Source organism: Heliangelus exortis, chromosome 7 (assembly GCF_036169615.1).
Source record: "Heliangelus exortis chromosome 7, bHelExo1.hap1, whole genome shotgun sequence".
NCBI classification, from domain to species: Eukaryota; Metazoa; Chordata; class Aves; order Apodiformes; family Trochilidae; genus Heliangelus; species Heliangelus exortis.
In genome coordinates this window covers 4,907,442-4,922,343 of record NC_092428.1, presented here as the reverse complement: position 1 = coordinate 4,922,343, position 14,902 = coordinate 4,907,442, and the positions used below count along the sequence as shown (strand labels likewise).

General features: G+C 41.4%; 1 protein-coding gene across 2 annotated transcripts in view; it reads left to right on the top strand.

The window, feature by feature from the left end:
• The window catches only part of ZCCHC24 (zinc finger CCHC-type containing 24), a 108,809-nt gene that overhangs the window by 1,342 nt on the left and 92,565 nt on the right, over positions 1-14,902 (top strand). The gene's annotated exons all lie outside the window — the stretch shown is intronic.

Below are 14,902 nucleotides of genomic sequence, written 5' to 3'. Positions count from 1 at the left end.
TGGCACCTCGCACATCACCTCCCAAAGCCTCTCCAGAAACCATCCAGGAATGGTTTTACTCCCTGCCGTGGGGTTCTGGATGGAGGCACTCAAGGGTGGCTCCATTTGACAGAGGTTGGATGGGTTATGCATCCGACCTGCTCTGGCAATTCCCACAGAATGGGAATGTGATGTCTCAGAGTCCTCCCAGCTCCATTTAAAAAACAGGTTTAAAAAGTATTCTCTAACAAAACACACATTGCTCTTCTGTCAGGGAAGGTATGGGGCTGTTAATTGAAAACAACTCAAATTCCCCAACTGCTGTGGTGTTGTATCTGTTAGCAGTTAAGAGCTGGAGTTATATATAACATACCCAGTTTAAAAACACCAAGTCTTAAGAAGCACATTAATTCTGAAAAAAAAACCCCAACTCAACAGGCAGCATAATTTAAACTTCCAGCTACCTACCTGTTGATTACAAGTTGCAGATTTTGCCCCTTCTGCTTGGCTTGCAAGCTTTGTGGTGCCCAGGTGGTGAAAAGATTCCAGGACTTTGGCTTATATGGACTCCTTCCAGACTGGGATTCTGCTCAGATCCATGTTTGTCCAAGCCAGGATACATTCTGCTTACAGTGGGTCCTTTTTCTTCTTGGGAGAAAAAGGAAGAAACAAGTAAATGGAGGCTGCATTTGGGGAGCCCTTGAAACATTCTTCAAGAAACACTTTTATTTCCCTTAAAGTTCCCCCAGAGTTCATTTTCTGCTTCTACCATACTGGTTGCAAGTAGAAGCTAATCCTTTTGTCTCACTTTTCACTTGCCCTACACTTCCCTCCATTTTTTTTCCCCCCCAGAAAAACTTTTCTCTTCTGGAAAAAACATTTTCCCTGTATGCCAGGCTTTCCCCCAGGTCCTTGCTCCAAGCAGTCAGCCCCTTCCCAGCCACACTGCTTTTGGATCACCTTGGATGCATTTCTGCATTGTTTCCTGTCATCCACAAGCTGTATGGATGCAACTTTATTCTATCTTTTTATCCTCATTAGAGATTTCTGAGGCACAGGGATGCCACCTGTGAATGCCAGCCCTGTAGACAGCTTATTACTATTTTATTTTTTAATTTCAAGCATTTTTTTTCCAGTTCATTTTTCAGGCTGTGACAACAATAGCATTGCCTATGTGATGGATAGAGACACCTCTATGTTTCCAGTCTTTACCTGAACTCTGTGTAAATCCAGGGAAACCTAAAAAGGAGGAAGGGGGCATAGCCTTCTCATATTGCATGGGAATGCATTTGCCCTGATGGATTTACCCCAAAGAAAGTAGGGAACCCTTTAGTTCCTCAGGCTGCCTGCTTATATAGGAACTTCAATTCAAAGGTTTAGAAGGTGTTATAGATAATGGTGCTCAAGAAGGGTTCTGTCAAAATGTTACTTTTCTTTCCAGAAACTAGACTGCTTTTTTGGCAGGAGACACCCAAGAGTTTCCTACAATGTCGTGCTCTTAATTCTTGGCATTCTAACATCTGTTTATTTGCAGATGCCATTGAGTATACACTGCATATTTCAACTGCATAAAATTATTTTGGGGAGCATTAGTACTGTATGCTACTTTTGCATCAAGTGGGCTCATGTTATCTTTGGAACAACACATAGCTTTCCACAGTTAAACTGGTGACTGTTTTCTACATACTGCCTGCTTTGGTTGGCTTTTTTTTTTTTTTTTTTACCTCCTAGTTTTGTCCTGGGTTGGCTTAGCCCGGAGCTGAGCTGTGACAATGATTGACACATAGCTGTACACAATATTTGGAAAGTGACCTAATGAGGGGCCAAAATAGCAACAGATTGAGAAACGATAGGATTACAGGGTGTAAAATTGTCACACATACTCTGTGGTGCCTTGCAATTGAAAAATCCTGGAGGAGAATGCTTGGAATAAGGGACAGCACTCATGGAAAGTTGCTATTATATAGGGTTTGCAAGTCTGCATGGCAGTGCCTGTGTATGTGACTTGCATGCTGACCAAAGGAACTGGACAGAAGGAAAAAAAAAAAAAAAAAAAAGAGAAGTGCCAGCACCCACAGAGTAGTCTTGCACTTCACCAAGATTTTTGTCCTCCAGACTTTTTCCACTACAATGGATGCCTTCTAAATAAACATGATGAACACAGCTGTTTGGTGCATAAAAGCCCATTGTACCAGCAGAAAAAAAAAAAGAAAAGAAAAAGAAAAAAAAAAAAAAAAAAGCAATAATAAAGGTTTAAACAGTAAAGCGACAATGAGGGGTTTGTTCCATGTGCAAGAGGCATTTTGCAAAACAGCCCTGCTTTAAATAAAACTTTACTGCAGCCTTTATTGTCCTAGATATGAAACGAAAGCATGTTAGAACATTAAGATGCATTAAGCTGGCTATTGAGCTGAGCTCCACCCTCATTATAACACCATCCATCAGAGCCAAGTATTTGAGGTTTTGTTGTGGGGTTGGTTACAGGGGGATTCAAGCACTTGAGGCACAGCCAGGTAACTGTAGCTGAGTGTCACTGAGAAACCTGGAAAAGGGTGTAAGAGAGTCATATGCTATTTTTCTGGCCTGACAGCAGGCATCCTACCAAGTCCATGCTGACTTTGGTGAAGAAAAAGCAGCAGCCAGGAACTAGAAATGACCATATTCTCATCATCAAAATTGTTTCTTTGAACACAGAGTGCTGATTCCAGCACAAGCCAATATTTACACCCGAGAAGGAGCCTGTGTCCCAGTGAATTCTTTGCCCATGTGCAATACTCTGAGTGTCTTTCCAAGAGGGGAATTCCTTCCAGAAACCTCCATGGCAGCCACTTTCTGGACCTAAACCAGATCTTATTTAAGCACAAATAACTGCATATACTAGATTAGAAAATAATAACTCTTTTGAAAAACTCGTTGGGGTTTCTGACTCAGGGACTTCCAGATCCAGTCCTTAGAGGCAAAAGGAACCAACTGGAAAAGAGACAACAACGTGAGCTCCTTCAGTTTGCTGCAGTAAGGTGCAGATCACTCAGAAAGGAACATTTAGGGACTTAAAAAAAAAATTAGAGAGTGTAGTGTGGAAAATAAAGTTCAAACCCCCGTGAAATAGAAGGTTTGCAGCACTGGGATAGATCCTGTTTATCAAAGCACAAAAATTTGTATGGTAATGACCTCCGTAAATTAACAAGTACTGAATCCCATGAAACACTGACAAGCACAAAAACATATGGAAAGAAATTGGCATTTTTACAGAAACCACATTTTTATGTCAGACAAACTTATTTTCCATCTATCTTTCACAGAATTTGAGGAATACAGACTAGCCTGATACTGGATGAGGAAGGACCTGTTATTTAGCCTAGCTGAATCAATTCTAAGTAGGATTATAAGGTGTGTTTTTTTGTAAAGCTTCATCATCCTCATAGGATCAGAAGAATGCAGGGACTGCCATAAAAGATGAGGCCACTGACCCACTAAATTAAGTGTCCTATCTCTGAGAACAGCCACGATTAAAAGATTTAAAAGAGAGAACAAAACCCCACGTAAGAGGCTGCTCACAACCTGTAGAGTCCTAGGGGAAATAAAAGAGAGATGCAGATTAGCAGAAATAGCCAGATGCTCCAAAACATTTCTGATTCCCTTCAGAATATTCTAAGTTTTCTAACACAGAGCACACTTCTGACCCACAGAGTGCTTCAGCACTTCAGCCAGGACTTCTTGCTGCTCCTTTGCAGAGAAGACAACCCCAGGGTTCATCTCCTCTGACTCCAGCACAGTTATTGACAGCCAAAAAAGTACAGCAGACAGGTTGCCTGCAGTACATGAAAATACCCTTTAAAAATAGTGATTATCTGTCTTTCTCATTATTTTTTTTTTCTCAGTGGTCTTCAGGTAACACTAACATTTCAGTGCCCTCATCCTTTTGCAAATTTTATTGAAATGGCAACAGCTCAACAGTTCATGTGCTTTCTGCCTCAGGATGATGGCATTAGAGACGTGGATGATGTTCATTACAGACATTTTGGGGCTACTTGAGGTGCCAGTCACCTCCTTTCAGACTGTTTTTCAAGAATTTACATTTAATTCTTGCATTGGGCCTTGTAAGAGATGCCAGGGAGCTGAATCAGGGAACAATACCCATTGGGTCATTTTGGTAGCCTCAGCCTCCTCCATCCAGCCAGCTCTAGAGCCCTTTGGATGATTCTGTCTCAGCAAATGATGTGTAACTTTCACAGCCCCCTCTCTAATCTGGACTCAGTGTCTCAGATCCTATTACAGGTATTTGAGCTAACAACTTCAGTATTTCCAATTCCAGTTCATGAGTGCTTTAAAATGCAAAAATTCAGGTTTAAAGTCTAGAACCATTCTTTTTTTGCTCCCTGTTCTTACTTCTGCAGCCCTGGCCTACAATTTTTTTTTACTTCTATCCATGGAAAACAGTCTTTTGCCAGGGAAGAAAACCCACATATACACGAATGTGCTATAAGATGTGGAATCTGAAAATAAAATCTCTATTTTGTGTAAATGCAAAACTCAAGTAATCACACAAATTACACTCCTCCGTTTGTGACCTCTTGGTGTGGCTGCAAAATTCTCTCCTCTTCAGGATTAATGACATTTATTTGAGGTGCACTGTGCTGCATATGGTGATGTTTTTAGTTATTACACTGATGCTGAATTACTTAGTAGTAATTTGCTTATAGAATGGACACAAGAGGCAAATTTGGTTCTCTCAAGCAAATAATCTAAACTTAGCTATGTGGCTTGTATTTGGGCTTCCTTACCTGAGTAACAGCAGAAGAAAGCTCCAAGAAATAAGAAGTAATAGAGGTGTTGAAGTTCTTCTAACAGACAGAGCCTCTTGGTTGCTTCCTTTCCTCTCCCAGAGCTGAAGCAAATGGTGCTGTAGCCCTGCAACACACCTGCATTAACTCTACTTTAACTAAATCAAACACCACTTACAGCTGGGCTTTAGTTCACAGCAACAGAAGTATTATCCACCAGGTTCTTCTGCAGCTCCTTAGCATCACATCAAAGGCTGAACCATGTCTGGAAAGCTGGCAAGAACCAAACTATTAATTTCTGAACCTAAAGCTTCCAGAAGAGGGATATCAGCTTTCTGCTTTACTATTGATTTCTTTTTAATAGGTATAACCCCCCACAAATTAGTAGTAAAAGATAGACCAATTCTATGTATTTTTTCTGATTATTTGAAAATTATTGCCAGCTCTCTTAAATCACTTGGGACATGGAATTTATGCAAAGTCCTCATTGAAAGCAGCACTGGCATCCACTTTCTCCTGCACCCATATTTCCATGTCATGAGAAACGTGCCAGGAAATACATAGAAAAAAAAACCTCTCAAGCCCTAATTGGAGGCAAACACGTGTAGAATTCTTGTTGCAATTCCATGTTATACACACAGCTTTCAGTTACAGTTATTCTGTGTGTTTACAGCATCTTCCATGCCAAGGCACCCAAACAAAGGGGTGATGTAACTAACTCTCTGTTGGGTAATGATTTTTCATCCCTTCCTCCTTTGCTCTGCAGACACAGACTCAGTTATTTGGAAGAGAAAAGGAAGATCCTTCTCCAATGAAGTGCACAAGTGATCAGTCAAGTGTGACTTGAACCAATATATTCATTTATGAAGTGTATGGGATGAATGGGTGACCCAAAGGTGCACAGAATGGTTTTTATCCTAATGCCAAGTCCCCTTTGCTGTTTTTGTTGATGTTTGGGAGGTTTTGTGGGGTTGTAGGAGACAGAAAGCAAACAACTCTTAGCAGTGGTCCTGTTACTTTGGTAATAAGCAATCAGAAGAAAAGATCATATTATTGGCAGTCACTGAGTGAGGGTTAGTGGAAAGAGTTTTCTCAAAGTTTAAGTGGGCCATAAAAGGACTCTCACACCTGATTTAAGCAATATTTAAAACTAAAATCAGAGCATCTTTTCCATACTGCTTTAGGAAGCATGAAAACCCACAACAGTGCAGTTGCAGAAAGGAGCAGGCACAGGAATTTCTGTAAAGAAACAGAAGCAAACGTGTTCTGTTACCTAACCTAGAGGCACACATATAAATGGTGCCTAAAAAGTGAAGCTTCTGAATTGTTTTGTGAAATGTAACTGGTAATATTTGTACCTCTTTGCAGTTTCTTTTCCTCAGGAATGTTGCCAGAAGCCTGATGCCCATTTTGCCACTCTCCTAAACAGCCCTTCTTTCTCCTTTAGAAAGCCACAATGGAATGATTAAGTTAAATGGGAAGGATGTCTTTGTTTCATGGCAGTTTACTTAGGTTCTGTCTGGGTTCCAGAGAATTTATAGTGGATCAAAGGAACCAATTAAGTTTTACAGAGCTATTCAAATCTTACAGTAATGCTGGCATAATTCAGACAGACAGTATTTCATAAGATCACTTTTTTTTTTTTTTTTTCCCTTGCAGGTTGGTTTTTATTCTCAGAAACATTACAAACAATCCATGATCTACTAAAATTAGACCCTAAAATTACAGACAGATTCACTGGAGGAAAGCAGAATAAATGCAGGGTTACAGGGCTTGGTCTTTGTCCCTCATTGTCAAGCCAGGCCAGTGCAGCTGTTGGAAGTTTTGGTGGCTTTTAAAGTTTTAACATATCACAAGCCTGGCCCATTGCTTTCTGTCATGTATTTTGATGTTAGCAAATATTAACAAGCTCAGTACTTGGAGTAAGAGGAATTTTAAGGGTTCTTTTCTTACCTCTTTTGACTGCTGCAGAGAGGGGAGCTGCTACGTAATCTTCTAAACCTGCATCTTAGGAAATTAATTTTGTGTTTCTGCAGATTTAGTTTGAAGATAAGCAAATGTCCTCGTGGTCCAGGACTCTTCATATTGAAAGCAGAAATATGCTCCTGCTGTTTTAAGTGACTACCCACACCTATTCCCTGCACAGGGCAGGATTTGGTGTCTCAAAGTGCAGTATCCTAGAAGGAGAGCAGCAATCTGGAAACGTACATCTACATCTCCTCCATTTACCTGCCAACCAAGTGAAGGTTTTAAAGGGATCATCTGGCTCCCATAGGTTTCTAGGGGTTCCAGGTTTTTAAACTTGGTTGTGGTCATGGCAGGGGAGTTGGAGCCTGTATTTCTTCACGCTAAGCCAGCTTGCTAGGCAACTGTTTGTGTGAAATCATCAGGGTTGTGGATACCTGTGGCTGAACAGGAAGAAAAGGAATTATTTTACAGTCATTGCATCCTGCAAATAGTGGATTAGTAAGAGCTCTTAAGAGGGTTTGAGCATCAGTGGTCCTTGAAATACAGAGATGGTCTTAAAACCATGAGCATACATTGGAAATGAATTGAACAGAGTAATACATTCATTCCTTTAACAGACTTAACCTGGAAAAAAAATATCCTTAACTCCACTTGGAAACCAGATTACCCAGTTGTTGTTATAACTTATCTGAAGCAGCTTGCAAAGTTTTGGGTGTACTTGCTCAGATTGCACTTCAAGCTGTGCCGTATCACGACTGATTAAGAGGGTGGCTTTATATGTAGATAAAACCTATCTAAAACCTGGAGTCACAAAATGAAATTCCAGCCTGCCATTTAGGACATGGAAATAATTTATTTTCCTCACTATATTCAATTTAATAAAAGTTTTTGTCTTCCCCTGAGTGCAGGAGCTGAGGCCCTAAGCCACATAGCGAGGGGCCCGTTCTGGGCAGATGATGAATTGTTCCTACCTCTGACAGTGACCTTAGCTTTGCCTCTTTTCAACTTTGGCAGCCATGGAGGAGGTTTCTGTGCCAAGAAGGCATTACTGAATGTAAATGATATAAACAAAACTGTCTCGGACTTGAAGCTCTCTTTAACCCCAAACTTTTTGAGCAAAAGCTTTCATCGTGCAAGAGCTGCACAGGAGGTAAATGCTTCCCCAAGTGTGCCTTGAACAGGCACAGATCTATTTCCGGGTGTTATTTTTCTTCTGTTTGGAGTGTCAAAAGACCCAGCAAATGAGAGGAAACCCGACTCCTGTTTTTCAGCCTGCAGGTCAGATTGAGACAAGATTTCCTGCAGGAAACAGAGATGTTAACAGCAAGCACAGGGGTCAAAACATGTCCATCCGTTTCTCCCCTCACGTTCTGCTACACAACCTTCAAATCCTCCTCCTCCTCCCTGAATTATGTCTGGACAAAATAAGTCCTGCTCTCTGGCAAGGTGAGGCAGGAGTGGGATGGAGGTGTTGGGAGGGAGCCCTTCCCCTCTCGTGAAGGTCAGAGGGATGGTGGTGGCAGCCCTGGGACAGGCTCAGCTGCAGCAATGCAGGGACAGAGCCAGGAATGAAAGCTCCTGCCTGGATGTGTTTGAGCAATTTGCAACCTGAATGGTCCCCGTTGTCCCTAGTATAGTGCTCCTGTGTTACAGCTTCTTTTTGACATAAGTGGGCAGTTGTTCAGCATTCAGTTGATGAAAAAGATCCCTGCAGAGCTTGATGCCATATTTAGAAGGTGAAGACCGTGCACTTCTGACCAGGGGATCTCTCTCTCTCTCTCTCATTTCCCACCTTTACACATCAGCATCTAAAGGCTCCTTTGAGGTACATTCTGTAAAACAAGTGTCCTGACTGGCAGGCACAGCAAACCTTTCCCTGATATAAGGAGGATCACACCACTAGCAGGGAGATAAGAGGCCTGCCTGAGCTTCAGCAAGCCTGAAGATGGTGGCTGAACAACTTCTTAACTTAGTACTCGGTGCCACTGCAGAGTAGACAGGGAGCAGCAAGTTTTTATGATCTATGAAATCCTCAAGGTTTTGCATCAAAATATTAAATATCAGTGGATGGGAAGCAAGGTGAGATGGTGGCATGGATTGCCCTTCAGCCTTGCCATGAACTGAAGGTCCATCAGTCATCCACAGAGCAGGGTGTTGCATCCATCCACCTGTTGTTATTTAGGGGCTCAGCAGTGATGAGCAACTACAACCTCAGAAAGTTGTTGTGAGAAGGCACAAAGAGCTGAGCTGTCAGGTCTGGAATAATTAGTTTAGACAGATCCATCCACCCCATGCAGGAGCCATCTCCCTGCCATTGATTTGCTTCACCAAGTCATTCCTCTTTTGTAGTGGTCCCCTTAAGACACTGCTCCTGCAAAAGGAAAGCCTGGTGCCATCTACCTGAAAATACTTATAAGTAGGCATTAGTGATAGCAGTTTAATAAAAACATGGATTTACCTAAAAATCCCTACAGAGGAAGCATGAATTAAGGTGTACTTGGCTAACTTAACTAGCCAGGAATGTATTAATTGAGGTTTACTTGGCTAATCTGTGTTTAGCTGTGTTTTAGATGAGGAAGGAGTAATTCACATTTTACTCAAGACAGCCAAAAGACCAGATTTTTTAACAGCTAACTTGAACATTGATTCAGAAGGCAACAGAAGCCTAAGTCTTTTTTGCTTCCTCAAGACAAACGTTTTCTTCACTGCTGAGCAGTTGTGCAATGAGAAGATGCTCCTGAGTAAACCCTTGTATTGTTTCCTGGGAAAATCTGGATAATTTATCAAAGGAGCCAACTCAGGCATCAGCCATACAGGAGCAGTTCTTGAGGTTTTCCAGTTCAGCCTAGGTAATTAAACTTCTCTATTTCTTCTGGCTCAAATTAATACAATTAAATATATGACAGTATTTTCATTTAATCCCTCTACTTTCAGAAGGCTTTATGGTTGGCCAGGAATACTGACTCTGCACTGGACATTTTCTTTGGGGATGAAAACAGGGAGGTTTTTTTAGCACTTGTAAAAAGCTGAAGCACAGAAAAGTCAATGATTTGAAGTGCTCTTCTTCACACATGCTCATCCTCAGGTGCAACTGCTGTACCTTAACACACTGCATGGCCCCACAGATAACTCCCATAGCAGAAGCAAGTCTTGGGGCAACAGCAGAAGAGACAGAGATGGGCTCCTATATTTTTGTATATTAGCCCAATACAAGCCCCTGAATTAGTGTTTAAGTAGCTTCAGATTCCCCTTCAACATGAAAATAGCAACTGAGTGTGGGCAGTGATTTTTTTATCCTATTGTTTTCCCCATGACACAGCACGGGCACGTATTCCATTCTTATCTTCCTGAAAATCCATGCTGATAACTTAAGCACCTTTTGACATTTCAGTGCAAGGCTAATAATTAGCATGGCCAGCCTGGTTACCATCATACACACCTCACAGACTGGAGAATGTTCATCATCTCCAGTATATGAAAACCTTACATTTTTCCAGATAGGGCATCCCAGCTCCTTTTTCCAGCAAACTTCAAGCAGCCGTGGAGTCCCATGACTTAAACTGAACTCAGAGAGTTAAGATGGCTTTATTTTGTTTTTTTTTTTCTTGGGCTGGCAATACTCTAAAGCAAAAATGTCATCAAAAATTCTTTGCTCATCACTTTACAATTACAGGCTATTTCATGTAGTGGAAGAACTGATGACTGGGCTAGGTTATAGGAATGGTGAAATGCTACAGGACCTCACCAGGATGTGGAATCAAAAACCAATGTGGAGAGAACCTCTAGCACAAATAATTCACAGCTCCAGCACGTTCTTTCACGAGTTCTTCAGGGGTACTCTTAAAAAGCTGGAACTAAGGAAAGGGGTTTTTAGTACTGGGCTGTTGTGGGGTGTGTTTAACACTGGATTTCAGATGGCACAGTCACAATAATCGTGCCACATCCAAAAGAAATTATCTTGCTAAGGTGGAGCAGTCACCTCTGGCAAATTCAGTGTTAAATCCCTTAACTAGCAGGAACAAAGAAGGACTCCTGTGTCAAGAGACTGTGCACAACACGTTGGGACCACTAAATGGCCTCTCCTATCCAGCTGTAGCTATTGCATTTAAACAGCAGGTGACTTCAAAGAGGGCAAGAAGTTGCATTTTCTTCATGTTACTTTGGCTGGTCTAAATATTTCTTTTCTCCTCTATTTTAACTGGTAAGCTATCATATAGGGTGCCAACACAGTTTGGTTTTTTTTTTATTGTTGTGTTTTTTTCAGGGGGGGTGGGGAGGAAGTGTTTTTTAAAATTTTTTACAAATATTTTTAAATTAAAAAAAACAAAACCAGCCCCAAGAGCACCACATAAACATACTGGTGAGATGCAACCTATCAACCACTGCAACCAGCACAGGTCCTTCTAGCTTTAGGTATCTGCTGGATCTGTACCCCTTTATTACTATATTAAGGTTCCATCAGCCATTCTGAGGGCAGAAACAGAATTTTCCAGATATGCTTCTATGTTTCCAGTCCCATGATACCTAAAAATGTTTCTTAACTTCTGTAAATCCTAATAAAAAGGTGCCTTTCTCACATGAACAAGTTGCCATTCCCTATTAACATCAACTGTTCTGGAAGATATTTTCCATCACCTCTGGCCAGCATGAGAAGGTGTCATAATTGAGATGCTTTCCCACTATCTGTGCTTTCTGCTCCTCATTAAAAAATACCTTTACAGCTAAAACAGGAGCTGTACCATGGGGAAATCTGGGAAGCAAGACTTGCCACTTATTTCTTCAAATGTTTTATTGCATATTCCTCAACAGTACCATTGCCCCCCTTTTTTTTTTTTTTTTTTTTTCCAACATTCTACCAGTGCTAAAAAAGAAGCTGAAGAGATAATTTCTCTTTCAGTGTTTCCTTTCCACCACTTGGCACAAGCAGCCCCAAAAGCTGTCTCTGAAAGGCAGGGACCAGCCAAGAGAATCAAGATCATTGCCAGATCATTCACTTAACTGGGAATTTCTTAGAGGTGAGTTAGATGCTGGAAGTCTTGAGTCACCCACGTCTGTTACCCAACTGGAAATCAGAGAAACTGAATTCTGGAAGACAATAGCTGCCTCTTTCACAAAGGACATACTGCAACCCTACAGATTACGTGTCCTTTAGCTGGAAATACTTAGCAAACAAAGGAAGCCTCACTTCCCAACACCACCAGCAAATACAACTTAAAATTCTACTGACCAAAGAGGTTACCTTTGGAAAATACACCACCAGCTTTTCAGTTTGCTCCACGGTCACAACTAAGCCAATAAGTTTCATGGGAAGAAAAAAACCAGACAAACAAACAAACTTACATTATCAGCTCCAACTTCCCAGCAAGCCAGTTTCTAAATTTTACAACTAGGTCCCTCAACCTCCCAGAACAGCAAGATAAGGAAATCCTGAATTCATTGCAGCTGGCCTGATGAGCCTTGTAATTAGGACATGCAGTGTGGTCTCTCAGCTTGTCAGCACTAACCCTTTCACTGCCAAACCCTGTTACAGCTCCGATTCAGACTATTCAAGAAGTGTTACTGGTTGTCTGCTTTTTAAAGAAATAGGTTGGCTTTGGTAGTGACACAGTGTGAAGGCAAATTTTGGTCAAATTCATCATAGGAGCAGTCTCCTTGACCCCTCCCAGATGTAGACTGGGAGTCTGAATAAATCAGAATGCATTTCTCTCTTCATCTATTTTCCTTTCTACTGCTGTTTGTCTGAGGCCAGCAGCTTCTCCCTCTCACTGTGATCATCCCCTGAATATCTCTGAGTGTGAAACTAATTCAAAATCGCTCAAAATCCTTCTTAAAAATCCCCTTTGCAGCAGGGCAAAGACTTGGCAAGAGCCCAATTCCTCATTTGCTCTGTTAAGTGCCCCAGACAAAAAAAAAATCCCAAAAAAACTATAAAACCCCAAACATTTTTACGTATCCCAATAATGTTCTTTCACCCCTTGTCTCTACAAAGACAAAATGAAGTAAATCAACATCTGCTTTCATTACATTCACTCCATGTTTCTGAGCTTTTGCTATTTGCTACCAATACCAGGGGCTGGGATAATCTTTCCCACTACTCCCCTTTTTATATAACGTGGCTTTTTTGGAAGAGATTTTTTTCCTCATCCCTTTCCGAAGAACTGGAGATTTCTCCAGCTACCAAGAGGATGTAACACTGCTGCTGCTCTTTATAGCATTTCCAAGTGCCAGATTGATGTGCTTTTCACATTGACTCAGAGTTAAACTGATTTAAAACCATTTTCCAGGTCAGATTGGCAGGAACTGCTGAAGCACTTTACCTGACTCTGTACCAGGAGGGATGGGCTGGGATTTTGGGATCATCTAGGAGTTTTCCTAAGCAAATTCACTGTTCTTTGAAGCATCAGTGACATCCACCGTGACCATCTTCGCCTTTACTGTCATCTTCTGGGATGTTATATTTGGTTTTTTAGGGTTTTTTTTTCCTTTTTTTAACACTGGGCCCCAAGATGATTACAGGGGAGTGTTTCATGGTGGTGTGTGAATGGTTTGGTGTGTCTCACTCTGGCCCTGCCAGCTGAACCAGGTGGCCACTTCCAGTGGCACATGTCACTTTTTGGTGGCTACAGAGATTTAGTGTCAGCACAACCTGTAGTCTGGTGGGGTCCTGGCCTTTGAGAAAGCTTCTGGCTGCCCTGGTTGAAACAAAGAGAAGTTTGTAAAGATTTGCTGAGAGAATGGGCAAAACTGAGGTCACTGCAACCTTTACATTCCTGTTACTGACCTGGAATGTGCCAAGAGGAGTTGGTGGAGAAGTGAGTTGCCTTCTCCCCACTCGTGCTGCCAAATTGTTCCATTATTAGAACAGCTCAAGGATGTGTAGAAAAGAAAACAGTCACCTCTGTGAGCCATATGTCCAAATCAAAGCCCACTGTGGGCAGGAGATTTCTATGTTGTGTTTTGTCACTGGGTTGGTCCTGGGGCAGAAACAGTAGCAATGTGGCAATGAGTAAATAATTTGGGGGTTCAGTTCTGTGTATTCTGTGTGTCCATCCAGCCACCCTTCTGTAAAAATCAGGGAAGAGGAAATTTGCAAAGTTGCTGATGGGTGTAATGCATGTGAAGGACTTTAAGGATCTCTTGGCTGGAGTGGCTCTTATAAAGAAAGATTTTCTATTATTCTGAGTGTATGTAAGAGAAAGTGGCTCCTAGGGGGACAACAACTTCTTGAAGACCCTTAGTTAATACTATTTTGGCATCCACAGTACTTCCCCTTCCTTTTAACGATTCGATGCCAAGAATTTCTCATTCCAACAGTGTCCAATAAATCCTAGAAAATAAATTCCAATGACTGTTGGAGGTATCTTTGGTTGCTTGATGACTAAAGCAGCTAAAGCTTTATCCTTGCTTTTTGAAATAGCTTTTCCTTTTCAAATGCATGGGTTTAACCCCTGAAACAAAGTGATCTTCTCTCAGCACCTATAGACTCCCTTAATTCAAAGCTATTTGAACCAATCCTGCTGCCCTGCACCAGCTTCAGCTTCTTAAGAGGGGTCAGTGGAGCTCAGCACTTTGTGGTTGATTTTACTGAGAGGGGGTGAAGCCAGTTTTCTGTATGGCAGTGGCCATATTTAGGTTGAATTCCTATTTACAGGATTCACCATCTGCAGGGGTGTGGATAAGATTCAGTGATAGCTGGGACTCCCCTGGGTAACTGAGCCTGGAGCTTCTCTGTGATTTTTTTTTGGTGTGTCACTCTTACCCCAAAAATGCATCTCCCTGGATGGTTGAGATCTCTTGAGGGAAATGTAATTCCATCTTAGATTTATTTCCCGAACTCTCTAACTCAGTTTCAACAAATAAATCAGTCTTCAACATGTATATAACACATTATAAACATATATGACAGATATAAGACTCCAATGAAATATTTGGATTTAATAGAACTGAAAAATGAGGTCTCCACAGAGGCACAGATTGGCCTCTTCTTAGCTCACTTTCCTTTAAACCAGCAATAATTCTCTGATGCCAGGAGAATGACATGAGCTGTGCATGATTGTGAGATGTATCAGATCTAACAAAGAAACACCCTGGGAAATCTGTCCCATCATTTCAGGGTGGAGAAGACTGTCAGTAGACAGTCATTCATTACCATGTTAATTTTTTTATTTTTT